The sequence below is a fragment of the Myotis myotis genome, unplaced genomic scaffold, assembly GCF_014108235.1.
Source record: "Myotis myotis isolate mMyoMyo1 unplaced genomic scaffold, mMyoMyo1.p scaffold_m19_p_11, whole genome shotgun sequence".
Taxonomy (NCBI): Eukaryota; Metazoa; Chordata; class Mammalia; order Chiroptera; family Vespertilionidae; genus Myotis; species Myotis myotis.
This window is the reverse complement of record NW_023416315.1, coordinates 8346964-8367366: the sequence shown is the minus strand read 5'-3', so window position 1 is coordinate 8367366 and position 20403 is coordinate 8346964. Positions and strand designations below refer to the sequence as shown.

The 20403-nt window shown below is 43.3% G+C and overlaps 1 protein-coding gene across 5 annotated transcripts in view; it reads right to left on the bottom strand.

The window, feature by feature from the left end:
* Nucleotides 1-20403, bottom strand: part of GLI3 (GLI family zinc finger 3) — a 274177-nt gene that overhangs the window by 167401 nt on the left and 86373 nt on the right. The gene's annotated exons all lie outside the window — the stretch shown is intronic.

Below are 20403 nucleotides of genomic sequence, written 5' to 3'. Positions count from 1 at the left end.
TGAAAGCAAAGAAAAACAATGTTAAGGATTATACTCCACCCGTAATACGGAGCGGTCCCAGGAGACAAGCCTCTTATTTCTGAGAGCATAACTAGACCACATTTATATGTGGTGGAGCTTTGCAGTGGGGCTCAATGGCGCTGGGAGCTGAGATCCAAAAGCTGCATATCGGTGATAACTTAAAAACACAGGATTGATCTTATGGAACTTGATTAACATACCTCACATGAAATAAGCCCGCAGTTCTGTAACTGCCACTACAGCTTTCTTCTGGTCTGTGTTCGGGTCTGGGCTACAAAACCCATTCATTCAGAAAAGGGAAAGAGTCAGCCAGGGGGGCTGGGTAGCTGTGGCCTTCTTGGTTCTGGCTTAGAGGACTTCCTCCAGCCCCAAGAAGAGTAAGGATCACACACACACACACACACACACACACACACACACACACACGCATGCACATGCACGCGCGCACACGCACGCACACACACGCACGCACGCACACACGCATGCACATGCACACACACACACACACACACACACACGAGTGATGAGGATCGGTCCAGAGCCAGCCTTTGCTCGAGCCCCATCTCCTCACACTCCCCACACCAGCTCTGTGTGGCCTCCGCAACCCTGGGCCTATTCCAATTCTTTCTGTTTGGATTTTCAGCTTTTCAATTTTTCACCAGCTTTCAACCACACGGTCTTGTTCCCTGATCGACAGCCTATCTTCCCACTTCTGACATGGTTCGCGATTGCAGGCAGCCCTTCTAGTAAAAAGCCTTTTCAACCTGGGCCCGAGGGGCCCTTCAAGAGGCGGACCGCTGTTCCTGGGCTCTGAGCAGACACACTGCCTCCTGCTCTCCTGTCCAAGCTGGGGTAGATGCTTCTCCCTGACACTACCGCCCATCACACATTCTTCGGGGTGCATGATTTTTAAAAGGAACACACTGACATTTACTTCATGTGTGGTGGGCAGAGTGGATTTAAAGCTCATAAATCTGCTCACCTCCCTCTTCTCAACGAGGTCTGACTTGTAAAACTGTTTGCAGGCTGTGGTGCCTTCTACACAGCACATGTGCATCCCCACATTTCTCCATGCCCATCTCCTAAACACAGCCAACTTCCACAATGGAACAGTCTAGGTATTTAATACAGCACCAACTTAAAATCTTTAAACCCTAATAATACTTGGGGCAGGATGAAAATAACCTAATTTAAAAAAGTATATGTTTTATATAATATTATTTATTTCTTCAAGTTTATAATTTCTAACAGTACAGGGGCATTAAAATGAACCATATTAAAAAATAAATGAAAACGGTTTATTAGCCAATTTCATTAAAACATACCTAATATGAAAAAAGAAATAAAACTAAACAAAAAAAAAAAAAACACCACACACACAAAAACGCAGACATATATAGATGTTAGGGGGAAAACTTTCCCATGCAGCAAGTCTGCAGTAAATGGGCACTCAATTTAAAACATATGACAATATCATCCATTTTAACTGTTTGTTACGGCATTAGCCACAGCTGAACTACTTAATTTCAATTTCTACTGAACCACTATACTAGCTGCTTTTTTAAAAAGTAAATTTGGGTAAAAAAAATAAAGTAGGGAAACTTTTCTCCAAAGACAAATGACTAGCTCTTGAAGCAGGAAGGAGTAAAGACTTTTTGGCTGGGCTGGTAGCTGCCTGCTGGAAGTTGTACTACATAGTCTTTGTATGTTACTCCATAAAATATGACACAGCGACCATACCTAGTTTTTATCCAGGTAGGGCTTTTCCTAGTTCTTAGGGTTAAAGTCCATTATTTTCAATGCTTCTCAAATTTATAAAATCATAACGTGAATAAAATACATTCCCAAAGCTGAAAGTAAAGAAGATTATACAGAAGCACTAGCAGCATCCAAAGACATCCTAGATGTGCACATGACGGTGCACAAGCCACACTCTCCCGTATATCTTCCTTCAGTGTGAGATGCAGAGCATCGGGGAGGTGAAAGGCACTGTGACAATGCTTGGGTTATTCACAGAAGGGAAGTCGACTTGCTGGGTGGCTTAGCACATCCTCTCATGTAGTTCCTGGTTCCCAGGTGAGGTCGCCATCCCTGCCCCCATTTTAAAGACGAGGAAACCAGAGTTAGGCGATTGCTCAAGGTCACACTGTGAGAAGGCAACAGAGCTGAGACTGGATTCTAAGTTTAACTAACTCTACATCTTTCTGTAATATGCCCCAAATGGAAACTATTTAATTTGTCATTTCCAGTTCAAGATGGCAGCCTGAGCCAACCTGTTCCTCACCTGTCCTTCTGAAGACCTCTCTGAAATGAAAAGATGGAAGTTGATGGTGTAGTAATGCTCAAAACACCAACAAAAATAATAAACTATACTGAGTACTTACTTTGTGTAGGTGTTTCTAAGAGCTTTATTTATATTAAAAAATTCAATCCTCAAAACAAGCCTGTGAAGCAGGTGCTGCTATTACCCAATCGTAACAAATGAGAACGCAGAGGCCCACAGAGGCCAAATAATTTGCCCATGAGCACATTGTTAGAAGTGGCAGAACCAGGATTTAAACCCAGATAGTCTGGCTCCGGAGCTTGTACTCTGTAACAGTCAATGAAATAGAATCAGAATAAAATGTGTTAACCCATGCAAAGTGGCTAAGACTTGAATTGTGGAGAAGCAGCAGCCTAGACTATTCTTTAAGGGAACAAGAAAGGGTTACCAACCAAGTCCACCCAAGAAGCCTTGGGTTGGACAAACATTTACATGGAACCTCTATGCCAGTCATGTTGCCTGTCTCCTGCCCCACTGCACAGCAACATTCTATGGCCTGGAAAAGTGAATTCAGCAGGGAATTTGGAACTTTTTCCCATTCCCAGGTTTCTCACTCAAAGGCACTCACCATGTGTGCCATACAGGCTCTCACCACCAGTGTCAGTCTGACAGGTGGGTGCAAGCCCTGACTGGTGCCTGAGCCATGCTGGTTCTTACTGCCCCCCGGAATCAAGCCATCCTTGTCCTGGCATATGGAGGGCCCCAGCCTATTTTCCTAAAGGAAATCTGGCCAGTACATATATGTTGTTAGGATGCCAAACATAAGGCTGAGCAGAGAGAACATAGGGCAGCAACCTTTCCCATGGCTTTAATATAAATGAGCACCCAAGATCACCAGGCTTATGAAGAGATAGAGGACATAAATGAGCATGACCAGAAGAAAACAGAAAAAAAAATGGCCCCAAGGACACTTTTGAAAGGTTTTGAGAAAGTACAGCTGACTCTTGAACAACAGGTGTTTGAATTGCACAGGTCCACTTATATGCAGATTTTTTCATCACTGTACATGTATTTTCTCTTCCTTCCGATTTTCTTAATAACATTTTCCTTCCTAGCTTACTTTATTGTAAAAATATAGTATATAATACATACAGCATACAAATATATGTTAATTGACTGTTGATGTTACTGGTAAGGCTTCTAGTCCACAGTTGGCTATTAAGTAGTTAAGGTTTCGGGGATTCAAAAGTTATACATGGATTTTCAACTGTGTTGGGAGGGATTAGCACCCCTAACACCTGAATTGGTCATGGGCCAACTGTATTATACAAAAGGCACCCAAAAAAGGGAAGCTATATAAGATTTTTTTTTAACGCCTGAAAATTAAAAATGATGGCTGAAATTAAAATATCACTAAAAGCACTGAAGTATGAATTCAAAAAAATTTCCCAGAACACAGAACCAGAAGCAGACAGGGGAAGAATGTGAGAGAAAAGATGAGAGACACAGAGGAGTAACCCAGGAGACCTAATATTCACTGAAGCAAAGTCTTAGAAAGAAAGAACAGAGAAACCAGGGCAGGTAAATGATTTAAAATATAATAGAATAAAACTCATCCCCAGAGACAAAGAATGTATCTTCACATTGGGAGGTTCCACCCATGTGATAAGCAAAATGAATGAAAATAAAATAAAATTTTAAATACCTATTGCTTTTAGGATCAAAAGTTTCCAGGGGAAAAATAAGGAACTATCTAAAAGGAATTCAAATCAAAGGGGCATCAGACTTCTCATCTATAATTTTGGATCTTAACAGAAAATGTAGTAATATCTTCAAAGATCTTGGGGTGGGGGTGGTTTTTTGAAGTTAGAGTTCTAGCTAAACTATCAAACAAAAGCAAGGGCAGAATAATGATATCATCACATTAAAAAAAAAAAAGATCATATATGTAAGAACTCAGAAAGTGTACCTCCTTCCTTGTTGGAAAGTTACTTGATGTGTACTCCAATAGAATAAAAGGAAATAGCATAGTGTGGTGAAGGCCTGGGGCAGGGGGCGGGGGGTCAAAGGGGAAAAAAAACGGGACATCTGTTATACTTTCAACATCAAAGATAAATTTTTAAAAAAAAGGATAAACTAAGAATGACAAAGTCAGTTAAGACCCAGGAAACAGTAGTTCCAATCAGGATGATGGTGAGGGGATGTCCTGAGACACCAGATCCAGATTGCTTGCGAGAAAGAAATGCCCAAGAAAGATGGGTGCTCTCCCTTATGTGTAAAAAATATCGTTAGGAAGTTGGAAGAAAAAATATATAAGAATAATATAAAGGGCCCAGTAAGCGTGGCTCAGTGATTGAGCGTCAACCTATGAAGCAGGAGGTCACGGTTCTATTCCGGTCATGGCACATGCCCAGGTTGTAGCCTGATCCCCAGTGTGGGGTTTGCAGAAGGCAGCTGATCAATGATTCTATCTCATCATGGATGTTTCTATCTCTCCCTCTTCCTTCCTCTATGAAATCAATAAAAATAAATTTTTTAAAAAGTTTATAAAGGCAAATAATAGAGGAAAACCCAAAGCAGCTACAAAAATGCAATTCAGTAGGTATGCAAGCAATAAAGAAAGGGCAGGAATATAAAAAACACTTGTTCTTTTTTTTTTTTTAATATATTTTATTGATTTTTTACAGAGAAGAAGGGAGAGGGACAGAAAGTCAGAAACATCGATGAGAGAGATCGATCAGCTGCCTCCTGCGTGCCCCCCAGTGGGGACGTGCCTGCAACCAAGGTACATGCCCTTGACCGGAATCGAACCTGGGACCCTTGAGTCCGCAGGCCGACGCTCTATCCACTGAGCCAAACCGGTTCGGCAAAACACTTGTTCTTAATGCTAGACCCATCACCATCAGATGATCTAGGGCAGTGATGGCGAACCTTTTGAGCTCGGCGTGTCAGCATTTTGAAAAACCCTAACTTAACTCTGGTGCCATGTCACATATAGAAATTTTTTGATATTTGCAACCATAGTAAAACAAAGATTTATATTTTTGATATTTATTTTATATATTTAAATGCCATTTAACAAAGAAAAATCAACCAAACAAATGAGTTCGCGTGTCACCTCTGACACGCATGCCATAGGTTCGCCATCACTGCTCTAGGGATTAAAATGCTGGACCCTCAAAGAAGTAGGTGTGGAACTAACATTCTACTTCGATGCTAAGAATTCATTGCTTTTAACTTTTAGAGTCAGCCTACGTACACAAACATGGCAGATGCAGTGCTGGTTGTGAGATACCATGGAGATATTAACAACTGTGACACTATAATAGGAAAACTTGACTCCAGAAGATGGAATGGGCAGGGTGACCGAATGTACTCATCTTCTGAACTGAAAGATCAAAAGGTTTAGAGTTTTAAGACATTCTTTAAAGTGATGAAAATAACCATTAGGCAAATAACATAACATCAATAATGAAAGAAGAGGAGGGCACAGTGTTAGAAAACTGAATGTTAATTCTCATACTGGAGAGTCAATAAATTGTATTGAGTGAAAATATCTAGACTTGATATATCAAAAAAACAAATGTATAAGCATATTCTGGACTTTCTATTAAAAAAAAAATGACAAAACCTAAAACAGAAATAGCGAAAATTATACTTGGGACTGGGGCTGGAACAGGAAAGATGGATAGAGCTACTTTAGCTTTCACACTAACTTCATGAACTGTTGAAATGAGTGTGTTACTCATAAACATAATTTCAATAAAAACACAGGAAACTGTTAAATTATAAAGAGAATTTCTTTAAGAGAATTTCAAGGTTTCTTTTTGACTCAAAAGGAAAATAACTAACGAATATTGGAGTAATCAAATAATCACCATATCTATACTAATAAAAGCCTAGATGACCCTTGCGCGCAATGTCGTCACAAGATGGCCACCATAAGATGGCCGCACACAAAGCAGAGGTAGGGCCCGGTGGCCACTCCACGTGATGAGGCCTGGGGGTCCCATGGCTCCACGCAGCGCAGAGGAGGCCAGTCCAGCATCTCCGCCGCCTCCCACGGAGGAGAGTCCCAGTGGAGGAGGCGGGTCTCGGCAGTTGTGGGCCATCAGGCTGGCAGGGGAGGGCAGTTGGGGGTGATCGGGCCCGCAGGGGAGCAGTTAGGAGGCGATCAGGCTGGCAGGCAGAAGCGATTAGGGGCAATCAGGCAGGCAAGTGGTTAGGAGACAGTGGTCCCGGATTTCGAGAGGGTACAGGCCGGACTTATGGACACCACCCCCCCCACCCCCGTGCATGAATTTCGTGCACTGGGCCACTAGTGTATAAATAAAAAGAAGGTTCAGCTTTTACAAATCTGTTTTTCCTGGTTAGTTTTTATAAATCAGTTTCTAAGAGAGAACTTTGCTTGCACATGCTTCAGCTTTCCAGTTTGGAATATCACTCTGGGGTGGAATCCTAGTAAATCTCTCTAGAATCCCTAGTGGATCGGAGGCTCACAGCTTCACTTATTCCATTTTGGCACCCTCAGAACATTAGCTCTAATGGTTCATCTAAACCTGACATCACTTGGCAGAGATGAGCCAACATTAACAGGTTAAATGTGCAAAGCATTTAACTGAAACTACAAAAGGATCCAAGAAGGTGAAAATGAGCTAAAAAAGAACAGGAGCCTGGCCAGGTGACTCAGTGGTTGAACATCGACCTATGAACCAGGAGGTCACGGTTCAATTCCCGGTCAGGGCACATGCCCAGGTTGCAGGCTCGATCCCTAGTGTTGGTCATCACTGATGTTTCTATCTCTCTCTCCCTCTCCCTTCCTCTCTGAAATCAATAATATAATATATTTTTAAAAAGAAAAGAAAAGGAAAACACAGGAATCTTTACTTATCATCCTACCAAGAATCAACTGCTTTAATTCTATGCATATCACCAGGTCCCACTGTCACCATCCCCAGTGCCTAAAAGCCTCTCCTACGATTTCAGAACACAAAAAGGCCACCTTCAATATTAATTTTATCTAAAAGAAAAAATGGTAGGAATATTTACTTTAAAGGATTAAATTCTTTAAAAATACAAAAAGCAACAGCAACAGAAAAACATTACCTATGCCTAGGTGGAAAAAACAAAGCTCCAACTTCTCGGAATGCTTCCATTTCTACCTTGGCTCCTTGCAAGACTAGATCGTCACTCAAAACAAAGCAGGTACTCTGAAATAGTTTACCTTTGTCTAAAGTATTAGCTAAATAAAGATAAGTAAGGAAACGCCACACACAATCATTAGTATTGCTAATGGCTACAAGTTCATTAATTCTAAAACTCAATCACACAACACAGCCTGCAGAGCTTCCAGCCAGTCTAAACTCAAACCTCGCTCCACACACTCGTATCGGGAGGAATTCACATGACAGGAGAGCTCACACTTCCACACATCATCACCCTGTAGGAGCTTGACTCTTCTAGAAGAGGGGCCAATCACAGCTCTACTATCAAGCTGTTTAACAGAGCTTCTAATTGGAATCTTAATCCTCATGACAGAAAACAGCAGAAAAAAAAAAAAAAACCTATGCCTTACAGTCATGCTAACCTAGTGGCTTGTTATGAAAGAGACGCTTCAGAAAAATCTAAAAATTAATAGGTGACTGGCACCAAAGGAAAAAGGCTGCACTGTTATCAAGAAGAGGTAATTTTTTTTTTTAGAATATCCAATTGAAGATTTCCAAAATAAAAAAAAATATAAGATAGATCTCCAAACTTATTTCCTCTGTGGGGTAGACAGTACCAAGTGCCACTGGCCTCCATATTCACTGGGTTATTTCAGTATTCTGGTTGTGCTCCCAGACATGGCCATCAAGACGATATTAAGCATGAAAAGGAGTCACGTCTAAGAAAAATCAAGCATGAATGACCAAAAACTGCACCTGAACGTTTCATGCCCCAGACTCAGTTCCTTGTTACTGTGATCCATCAGCAGACAGAGGAGAGAGGAAAAGTGCATTTCCAGCAGCCTCTATGGTACACAAAAATGCCAGAACTTTTACCTGCCTTAGATCACAGGGCAGGCCTGTGAAAATCCAGAAAACTATTACTTATGAGCTTGCGAGACTATATGGGCAGGAACTACGCGCCGGAAGAGACAGGCGGAGGATGCTCAGGTTTGATCAATCGGGTGGGGGGGCGTAGTGAAGTCAGCATTGACCTACCCTAAGTGCGCACCCCCCAGGTGCCAGGACAGCGCATTCAAGCACACATCACCGGAGGGCCCTGGGAAGGTTATGAGGCAGCAATAAACTCGCATGCTTGGCTAAAATATTAGCAAGGGTCATGATCAACTAATGTGAAATTTGCCCCCCAAGAGTCTAAAATTCAGAGGAGCATTCAGACTGCAGCTCAGAAGTCGTCATAAATTAGTGAAAGTCAGACATGAAAGTTAATAACAGCTGGAATGGATCAAGCAGAAAGAAAATGCAGCATCGGTAGATGTGTTCTGTGATTTTCTGAGAGTCCATAAATTTGCTATTTGGAAAGAAGAAGGGAAATGCTAATTAGGAGAAATTTCATACTGGATTGAAATTTGCCATGGAGTCAGGGCCCTATTGTAAAAGCCCCTTGGAATCAGAAACTGCCCTCCCCAGCCCCAGGTCATGCCTTTCATCCTGTTACTTCATACTTGTTGATAGGTTTCTTAATTGATTTCATGTGTTACTTCGTGCAGTCTCTCCCCAAAACATAAAATCAAGAGCCACGGTCGTAATTTCTGTTTCTCCTGTGTGTGACACTACGTCAATGTTGGGGAATCAATAAACATATCTAAGAAGCCATCCCTCTGCCCTCTCTAAATGCCTTGTAATAACTTTCCATAACTTTTAGACTCTTCTAGTTATAAATAGCTCAGGGGATCCGTAATCACTCTTAAAAGTCTCGAAATCAACGTTTCCGATTTTTCTGATCCAGTAGGGAGCTTTCTTACAACTTGTATCTTCCTAACCAGACCCCGTCATATCTCAGGTCAGATCAAGTCCCCTGAAGCATAAAGGTATGCAGACGAGTGGGATAACTCACATCAGTCTTTACAGCAAACACCAGCCCTACATGCCGGTCCCTGAGAGAAAGGGGTCCCACTCTCTCCCCTTGACTATCTTCTGAGTCTTGTCCCTCCTTAGCAGCTATTTCCTTAAGTCAGCAATCTTTAGCCTTCTCCATCTCATGCCATACATAAACTAATTACTAAAATTCTGCAACACACCAACAAATATAATTTTTTTGCCGATCCAACAAAAAAATAGGTTATAATTTTTATTCATTCGCACCAAACAGCTATTGCTGTGTTGGATGTTGTCGTTTTCTTATTTGACAATCTAAGGGGAAAAGGTTAGTGTCTCTGACTAAATAGTCAAGTCTTGCATGTTTTAAAAATCCTTGCATTACACCGGTTGAAAATCGCAGCCTTAAGTTATTCGTGGAGAGTTGCCATGTGTCTCTTTAGCCTGCACTGTCCCTGTTATTCATATTCCGTCTTTTTCATCTTTCCTCATAAATCATTCCTCCAGCCCCTTAATCATGCCTAACTGCTTCTCCCCAAGGTTCTTTCAGTTTTTCTGAGATACCAAAGCCTGGAGACCAGGAACTGCCCTGCCCATGTTAGTGGGATGCCAAGATGTTTTGGGGCAAAAAGGTCTATTTGTACTCCCCCCTCCCCACCTCCCCCCAAAACACTCCAAGTATGCTTATAAATAAAGGGGTGCTCTGTCCCTGCCAATTCCACCCCTGGGGGGGCAAGGTCATCTGACGCCCTGTATGTCACTCAGAGGGACAGGTGAGGGGTCCCTCTCCCCAAACAAGGTCTAGGTGGGGCCAGATACTGTATTATCCTGGTGACATGTGAAAGCTCGCGAATGTATGGAGAGTGGGGCAGTTTAATAAGACAAGTAGAAGAGCAAAGCACGTCAGGCCTCCCTCACATGCTCCCACCAAACCTCGGCCATGGAGTCCAGACTCAAACCCGCACTGTGAGCCCAGTCAACTCAACTGCCAAAGGGGCTTGTGCAAAAGCTAAATGAGATCGTGTAATGGGGTCAAGAGCCCAGCGCCTGGCACTGTTTCCTCACACACTCATCCTCCCCAAGTGGAGGGACACGGAGAGGACCCAGAGGCCTCCCCATAACCAGGTCATAGGTAACTTCCAATTCTTTAGGAGAGTATCAGTTTAGAAGCAATGTCTCCTCCCCTCCCATGTAGCCATGCCTGGAGCGCAGCGACTGCAGAGGTGGCACCAAGCATACCTGTGTCTTCCACGCTGGGATCCACTGGATGTCTGGAGACCTGGGCGACAGGTTGCCTTCCCTCCAAGGGCCCTCCCGGCCCTTGCCATCGCCACTGAACACCAACACCGGTTACCACAGTGTTCCCAAGCTTGCCCCTAATGAGCTTAAACCACAGGCCCCTGCCCAGACGGGGACCACCACTTTGAAGACTCAGCAGTTCTGGGCATGGGTTAAGAAGTTGAGCTCTGGAGCCAAACTACGTGAGTTCAAACACTGGCTCAGTCATTTCTGAGCCACATAAGAATGGACAATACTTAGCCTTCCTGGTCCTCTGTGTCCTCGCCCGTCTATGGGGAACCACAAGACCTCTCTCATAATCATGTGTGTGAATTTGATGAATCCAAGAGCGAAGCCAGTGGCTTAAAAGGTGGCACAGAGGGCTCGTTTCTGCTGGCTACCATTTCTGAGAGGGGACCATTTCCCACCTGAGCTACTGCAACAACCTAGGGAGGAACCACCCCAATTCTAGTCTTCAGACCGGGGTCCTCAAACTACGGCCCGCGGGCCACATGCGGCCCGCCGAAAACATTTATCCAGCCCGCCGGGTGTTTTTGCCGCCGCTGTGTGCATAGGAATTTGTTCATAGTTTTTTTTTAAACTATAGTCCAGCCCTCCAACGGTCTGAGGGACAGTGAACTGGCCCCCCATTTAAAAAGTTTGAGGACCCCTGCTTCAGAGCAATACACACACAGAGTGATGTTCCTCCAATAAAAATCAACTCATGGCACTCACTCCATTGGCTTTCCATCGGCCCCCCAACCTGATCTCACCCCCTTACCAGCCCATCAAACTAGCCGTCGCTCTGCTCCTGGACACGGCCACACACACAAAACAAAATTTACACTCTTCCAGTGGAATGCTCTCCCTTACATCTTCTCATGATGGGCTCTTTTTTGTCACTTGGGTCTTGACTATAAAGACGCCTCTGAGCAATGCCCTTCCCCGCCCATTCTCAGGGCTATCACTCCCCCTGAGCCTCCCTAGCACAGCACCTGCTTAGCAGGCTCAGACCACCAGCTGTGCAGCCTCCTGGATGTCTCTGTCCCGGTATTTGGTGTGTGTCCTTGAGGAGAACAAGGACCTGACTGGTCTCAGCAAACACTGACCTCTCGGGGTGAGGAGCAGGGCAATGACATCCCATGACTCATGACTCCTTACTTAAAGGGAAAAACAGGGATGGGGGAGAAAATGTGAAATCTCACTGAATTTGAAAGCAGGTTCATTCCACGAAAGCATGCTGAAAAAGGGAGGTAGTGGCCTTTTTCCTAGCACCTGCCTTGGGCACTTATCTGCTGCTCTCTAAAGTAGGAAACACACCTCCTTTCATTCCACTCACAAGTCAGGAGCACAGCCAGCAGGCAGATTTGCATCCCACTCAGTGGACAAGTCAACACCCAGCTTCCTAGAGGTGCCTCCTGGGACCTGCACAATATCAGCTGATTAGCTTTGCTGCCCCCCACGGAGAGGACACATCTCCTCCTGGGGCCGGGGGCGTCTCACCATCTCCCTTAAGACTCTTTCCCTTCAGGCCAGATTTCGGGCTTATCCCATCACTGGCAGTCTTTGTTCTTACTTCCCCCCGGGATATAGCTACTGGATTTCCCAGCTGAATTTCACTTTGTTGTTTCCTGCCCCTCTCAGCAACCTCACCTTGGGCCACCGCACAATTTCTCTAGTTTGACTAATGTTAGGGCACCTGCAAGTTTTCCAACGAAATAAAACTCAAGGTTTTTAAAATTATGAATATTCCATTTTGGAGTTAAAATGTGTCTTGATACAGAGCACTCTTAATTGATTGGAAATTAAGCCACACTAATCCCCAATGTGAGGGATTTGTATTTCAAAATCAAGGTACAGTGATCATCGGGGTTATCTCAGAGAAAAGCTCAGCGGTTGGAGGACAAGTACAAGTGCATTTTGTTGTCTTCAAGGGGACATATGACACCCTGCTCAGGGGAAGCGGCAGCACCGGAGGACCAATGAGGTGCGGAGGGGATGTGGGTGAGAGTCACACACTGGCAAATCTGAGTTAGGAGGCGAATTAAACTCTGCAACAAAAGACTCCGGGTCAGTGATGGGAAACACAGCTACGCAAAGATCTGTTTTAAACATTCAAAAGCCATGGAACAAGTCTCGGGGGTCACCATGTAGTGGTGCAGGAGAGGACCAGCTCCCCCTGAAACATGCTGGCCTAGCCGGTTTTGCTCAATGGATAGTGTCGGCCTCCCCTCTGAAGGGTCCTGGGTTTGATTCCAGCCAAGGGCAACGTGCCTGGGTTGTGGGCTCGATCCCAAGAAGGAGGCAGCCAACCTCTGTTTCTCTCTCATTGATGTTTCTCTCCCTCTCCCTTCCTCTCTCTGAAATCAATCAAAACATATTTAATTAAAAAAATAAAAAAGAAAAGTATCCTGTCTCCGCCACTCCCTTCCCTGAGTTCCACCTCCAACCAAAGAGCCCTGACCTCTTAGGTCCTCACAGGTGTCAGATTTTCTTTTGACCTCCAGGCCTTTGCCAACATTCCTCTCTCTACCTCTTTGCCAGGGCGTCACTCCCTCCAGGAAGCCCCTGGACTCATTGAGTCTGAATCAGGTATGTGTGTGACCTGCTCCCAAAGGACCCTGCTTCTGTCTCTTCTGACTGGACCTTTCTGTGGACCTCTGCCTACCTGTCTCAGTGTCCCATCAGCCTGAGTGTCCATGGAAGCAAGGACCTTGCTCGTTCAGTCCAATACTGGTGAGCACTGAGAAGACACTCAGGAAGCACATGCTCAAGTACCAATGACTGACAGATGAATGGCTGAATGAATTTAGATATTTCCTCATTTTGTTCCAAGAGGAAGAAACTCATCCAAAACTGAGGTTAACAAAAAGCTCTGGAGCCCCGAAACGGAAGGAAGACATCAGGAAGGTAAGAACAATTCATGGCGGGAGAGACCCAAATGTAAAAGCTACCAAGACTGAGGAAACTGAATACTTTTCAAAGAATCCAAACTCTACCAGAAACAGGAAGACTACAGCAATAAAATGCTCAATCGGTGACCCTATATTAAACCAAACTGTGAAAGACACAGAGAAAGCGTAGCCCTTTCACTAAGAAGTATGACAACACAGCACAATTTTATAGGCGCAGATCAAGAGAGCTAAAGTGAGACCGGAGATGCCGCTTTCAAGAGACATCAAAGGTAACATTCTTTAATTATACAAGAAAAAGAACGAGGAGCCGGAGATAATGTGACCTCTGTTAGAAATGGGATGGAAAGCTATTAGCAGATGATTATGAAATAGCAAGGCTTGCTGTGTTTCTTGGGGTTTAGTCTACAAAGGAAGACAAGAAGGAGAGGGAGGGAGGAAAGAAAAGACACTATAAGCAACTATAAGCATTGAGTGGGTGCCAAATTAGACAAGGAAAAGGCATGGAATATTTAAACTCCTGGATTCATGATCCCACACCAATTTGTTGGTGAAGTCTCCTGGGAGCATGCACATTTGGACACTAACAAGTTGAGAAGTTATTACCAAATTCATGAATTGCCTGAAGATAAGACAAATCACTGAAATTTGGGAAAGGGGAAAGAAATATGCTCACCTTCACTATAGGAAAAATACCTACCTGTTCAATTTCAGATGGGTGCTAACCCAACCCCAGGACATTGCAAATGAAGGTCCTCATTCACGTCTGTAAGTAAAGTGCCGACTTATTCCAAAGTAAGAGTCAACCACGTGTGAGAATCCTAGCAGTGTTAAAATGTACAACTTATAAATACATAAATGTGTCATAAATACTATAAACCCTGCCTACTTCTAAAAAGGACTGAGTGACTGCATTTGGATAACAGGCTGCATACAATGACTAACTTGTCAAATGGAGGCAGAAGCAAGTAGCCACCTCTGACCAGCAGGCTCTGGACACACTTCTACTCTGGTGTGACTGAGGTCAAGAACCGAACAGCTTGCCCTTCTCTGCTCTAAGGTAGCGTAAATGAGCCGTCCTGGTCCTGCCCTGGGAATCCCAGTGGATATGTAAGCGCTCAGCAGTGCCTCTAGACTACCACATTATGCTGTTAAAAATAAGATTCAACCAAATACATTGGAAGACCTAATTGACTTTATCAAGCAATTAATGAATTGGGCAGAACATTCCATACTAGTTAATTAAGATTATGTTTCTAAGAGAAGCTGAAACTGGGATTAGATCAGGTATTAAATCTAGGTTTGGTATCATGGGCTTTTAGCAGGAGCGATGCCTTTTGGCATGTGACATTTTTTCCTGTAACAACCTAAAGATCAACATACAAGGACGTAGCTATGATATGGTTAAAGGTGAGACTTACACATCTACTTGGTGTCAAGGTAGGAAAATATCCTGGTAAAATGGAACTTAAAGAAAACATTCAAAGGAATGGTGTGTAGATTGGGCTTAAAGAATCAATACGATTTGAAGGCAAGGAGGAAAGTTAAAGGATGGTTCTAGAAAGAGCACCAGGAATGAGCCAGGCAGCCTGAGAAGAAGCTGGTCAGAGGGAGCCTGACTTGCCTGAGGGGAGGGCTGTGTTAGGCAGCAGTGAAAGAAAAGGCTGGGCCAGTGCACCAACAGGCCAACTAATTTTCTCTAGAACATGGTTTCCCTTAGCTTTTTCTTTCTATTCCTCTCCTGAAGTGGCCTTCAAGCTTCTCCCTTGTCCTCTCTATTAAATATGTCCCCAAAATTCAATGGATAAAATCAGTAACTATTTTTTTTTCAAATGCTGCCGTGCTTTTCTTACCCTTAGTTCCCAATTACACTTCCTATCTCCCAAGATCAATATGAACAATCACAGTCACATTAGGCACAAGGGTAGTCAACATTCACTGGCAAGAGTAAACTGGAACCCTAAGAACTCTTAATCCCTCAATTTCTACCACTTTCTGCAGTTACCTTGCATTGTAGTTCTTTAAAATAAAAAATCTATGGAAGTGGCTCACTCTTTCTAGTCTTTAAACATTACCTCAGGGTTATTGAAAGAAGGCCTGGATTATTATATTGAGTTTCTAAGAGAAGGACAAGAATAGGCCGGGAGTTACTCTTAAGCTCACAAATAACACGTTTGCAAGGGTTCAGAGACTTGTTTGCATTTCCCACTCCAGTTCCCCCTACAAGTCAAGACTAACATCCGAGGAAGCGAGATACCTAGAAAGCCCCCAGAGGATGATCCAACATCAGTCTCTCAGGGTAAACAGTCTACTGTTCAAGGGGAAAAAGCCAAAACACTCCTGATGGGCTCATCAACTGTTTTCCGAGAGGCAAAGAAAGCTGGGTAGGAACGGAGCTGTGTGCTGAGACGCGTCACTGCCTTTGCAGTGTGCTCAACACCAAACTATCCATCTGTGCCTTGTAGGCATTTCCGTCTCTCTCAGTCTCCACATGACACTCCGATAGTTAGGAGAAATGTGAGCAGGTGCACCTATTAAATATGTAAAATACACATCTTCTCTCCCATTCACTGGAAGATATATCTGTAAGGGGTGTAGAAAGTCACCTAGTATAAAGACAGACAGGTAGGGGAAGAGATCTCATGTGGATTTTCCTTAAGCACATAAGAATGCAAGTAGGCTCAGGACATCAGCTTTCCACAGAAAATAAATGCAAGCCATTAAAAATTCAGTTTCTTTTCTTTAAGCTCCTTCCTCCGGTTTTGCTAATTAGCCACCAATAGTTTTGTCATCTGAGCTGGGAAACATAAGGAAGAATACCAGTGGAATGTTTTCAATCACGGCACTGGCATGGAAGAATGAATCATATTTTCCAGGAATGACTGCTTAGGGGCAGTTGGGGGCAGAAGGAAACAGTCTTCACACAACTATAAAACTGTAAGAGACCTGAAATTTTAGGAAAGGGAGCATCTTTCTTCCCCCGTGAACAAAACCAGCAGAGAACCTAGAGGACATGACTAGTGAATCCAAGAAACTCCCCACAAAGACCCCTGCAGGGACTTTCAGAAAACTCAAGTCTTCCCAGTAAGACTAAGACAGAAGACAATGGAACACATGTTTCCTGTAACAGGGAGGGGAATAAAACTTAAGTGTCACCCAGGGTAAGGGAATGCTTTAACTATTATGTCACCTGCCTCACAAGTTTATAGAAGAATAAATGCATGGCAGTAAGTGAAAGCAGAGGGCGATGGTGATTTGAAACATCTAGCTACAGATGGAACAGAAGCAGAGTACAGCTGCTGAGAAATCCCTGGGAAGGAGATGGGGTTCCTTATCCTGATTCCAATACAAGCAGGTCAGGTCCCACAAATCCGTCCCCCCCCCCTCCCATGCTCTCCCCAATTATCAAGCGCCAGTGATCCTGCAGCCATGAGCCTGTCAGCACCACACCATGTCTGAGCCAGGCAGCCTGAATGTCTACTTTCTGGCCTTGATATACAGCCCATCCACAGCTCCCTTCATGAGAGAATAACCCCCAATGCCCCCACCAGGATTTTATTCCAAACATATGTTGCAAATGTTTGAAGTACCCACTATCCCTGGGTTTTCTTTTCCTTTTTTTTTTTTAAGTCAAACCCCCAAAACCTAAAATACTTTGAATCTTACCTAAGTGCAATTTGTGAAGATGCAAGTTTGCATGCCCAAGTATAATAAAGTCTTGTGCAATAAAAATTTTACAGATGTCCTTCTGAGGGGAAAAAATGATGTTCCTTTTTCCGGTCTTACAGGAAGCCTGCCCACACATTAGAAATACAAAGTTAGTATATATAGAAGCACAAATTAGGCATCTTGGAAAGTTTGCATTTTCCAACCACAGAGAAATGAAGGAATTACTGTGAGTGGTCAGATACCCAGCGACGCTGTGTTAGAAGTCTTCTCTCTCCCACAGCATTGGTGGAGCTGGCTCAGGACTCAAAGGCAAAGGGGATGGCCCAAGAAGGTGTTTCTGAACCTTGAGCTGCTGAAGGTCTGCAATGAACTTGTGTTACTGACAATGCTGCAGGGCTGCGGCAAGGTAAAGAAACGTGATCAGCCGAAACCGGTTTGGCTCAGTGGATAGAGCGTTGGCCTGCGGACTGAGGGGTCCCAGGTTCGATTCCGGTCTAGGGCATGTACCTGGGTTGCGGGCACATCCCCAGCAGGAGATGTGCAGGAGGCAGCTGATCGATGTCTCTCTCTCATCGATGTTTCTAACTCTATCCCTCTCCCTTCCTCTCTGTAAAAAATCAATAAAATATATTTAAAAAAAAAAAAAAGAAACGTGATCAAGCTTGGATGTCTCATGTTATTTGACTTTAATTTAATTAATTTATTTTTTTAATCCTCACCCGAGGATAAGTTCTCATTGATTTTTAGAGAAAGAGAAAGGGAGAGAGAGAAAGGGGAGAGGGAAACATCAATCGGTTTCCTCCAGTATGCACCCCAACCAGGGATCAAACCCGCAACCGAAGTATGTGCCCCGATGGGGAATTGAACCTGCAACCTTTTGGTGTACAAGATACACTCTAGCCAACTGAGCCACCTGGCCAGGGCTTACATCTCATTTTTAAAAGGTGGTACTTTTCTCATACACTAAAAATTTCTTAGAAGATGTGATGTGATGTACGTGATGTGATGTGATGTATCAATTTCAGCAGCATCACATCAGTTATTAGCTTTAGTTGGATAATTCAGTCCAGATAAAATCTAACAGATTTTATTATAAAGTACCTAAAAGACACTCTTTATACTAGCAGAAGATTAAATAAGCCAACGGGGTTCTAGAAAAAGTAAAGTCATATCTTATCTCACTCTTTGAGATTTAGTATTAGACATCTTTAAACTGTTTACGATAAATAAATAATATTGTACCTTTCCTTTTCCACATGTATTAAGTTTGTTACATAAAACACTTTCTGTCGATAATTTAACGTTAAAACTTCTCAAACGCATTTAAAAGCTTTAAAACTTCTTTACTTAAAAAAAAATAGGGGAAAAATTATAATCAATCTACTCAAGTTGCACGAGGAATGGTTATGTTCAGAAGGACACAGAGCACAGTTTCAGGCCATGCCAACCCTTTTGCTAGGTTTATAAACCAACCGCTCCATCTCTAATCTGTGCTCACAGGAGACACTGACCTCAGGGAGGTAGGTGAACAGGTCTGGCAGGGAAACGCCAGTCTACCCTGAACCAAACACAACTGTAGCACCAACAAAAATAACTTGGTTTGGAGAATGAACTCATCATGAACAGATGAAGACGATGGTGATGGAACAAAAGGAAGAGGGAGGAAGAGGAGCCACAGGACAACTACCATAATACTTCTGAGGCACCATGAGCCAGTGCTTTTATTAAATACTTCATTTGCACTGGCTCACGTAATTCTCAAGAGAACACCATGGGGCAGGCAGTCACCTATCACCCCCACTCAACCGTTAGGAAATGATTCCTAGAGGGGTCAGCACACTTGGCCAAAGTCACACAGCCAATAAGTGGCAAAGCTGGAACTTAAACTCAAATCCCCTGAGTGCTCAGCCAATCTGAGTAATCTCTAGGACTCCTGTCCATATTATTGACGTAATGACACCATTTATTTATGACCCATTTAGGGAGTACGTTGCAATGGTGGGTCAAAATAGCAAGTGCTTGTAAGTTATCATGTAATTTTAATAGTGAGTTGAACAATACTGTGGGAAAAGCTAAAGAATAACCCACCTATTGTTGCTATGCCCTCTAAACAGAGGGACAATGAGTGGTTCCAAGCCCACCAAGAACTCCCCAGTGCCCAATGCTAGTTAATATTTCCCTGGGGTGCACACACAGGCCACACAGAGGTGATGAGAGTCCCTGGTATGCAGAGTTCCTGGACCCTCAAATGACAGGGAGAGGATTCAATGGGCAAACGGTTAGAACAAATGGATCAAGAGCAAGCTGCAAGGTGAATGGCACAGAGAAAGTTAACGGTCATCTGCCTGCTTCTGTCAACCAAAAAAGAAGTTCTCTCAGCTGTCCTGACCAATTAATACCTCACTAATTAGAGGGCATCTGGAACAGAAAACAAAGTGTCAAATGTATAGGATGGGAAAAGTTTTGTTCACACATAAGAATGAAAACAATGCAAGGAGCTTATGGCTAACAATCCAGACTTAATAATAATCATCTATCTAGCACACTATTGGGGAAAATTAATATAAGTAGAAAGTATGTAGATTCCCTCACATTTTCTGCATGGATGATCTCTAATAGAAACCCATAAAAATGTATAAAACAGGAACATGTTCAGATAAAAACCCTACCAGCACTATTTTAAACTGTTATTTCTAAAATAAAATGAAATGAAATAACCCTTTAATGAGGAAGGACAGGATCATGCACACCACCCCTCCTGACTCCCGCAGCTGTGAACATAAAAACTGCAGCAACAGGCACTTTTTACACTGAGAAGTTGTGAACTTTCTAAGAATCCATAAAACCTTTTCTTCCACACTTCTGACCACTTTTTGAAAAATCCTCTCTCCATTAAAAAAAAATAATAATAATGTATCTTCCATCTTTACCAACAATATTGGGGGAGGGCGGTTGCTGAAACTTCAGGTTGTGCAAGGCCCTTTGATCTGCACCCTGATGAGGGACCGTCCCCCTCTGCTGCAAGTCAACTAATGAAGGGATGGAATTAGCTTTTATCCTGGGCACTTTCTTGAGCAAGAAAATATGCACTAATCAGCTGTCCTCAATAATCAGTCATCTGGCTAATGACCTTTTGCCTTAAAACACTAAAATTTCTGAATGATGTGGAAAAGGGGAAACAAGAACCAGTCCCCCACTCTGGAGCTCAATGGATCAT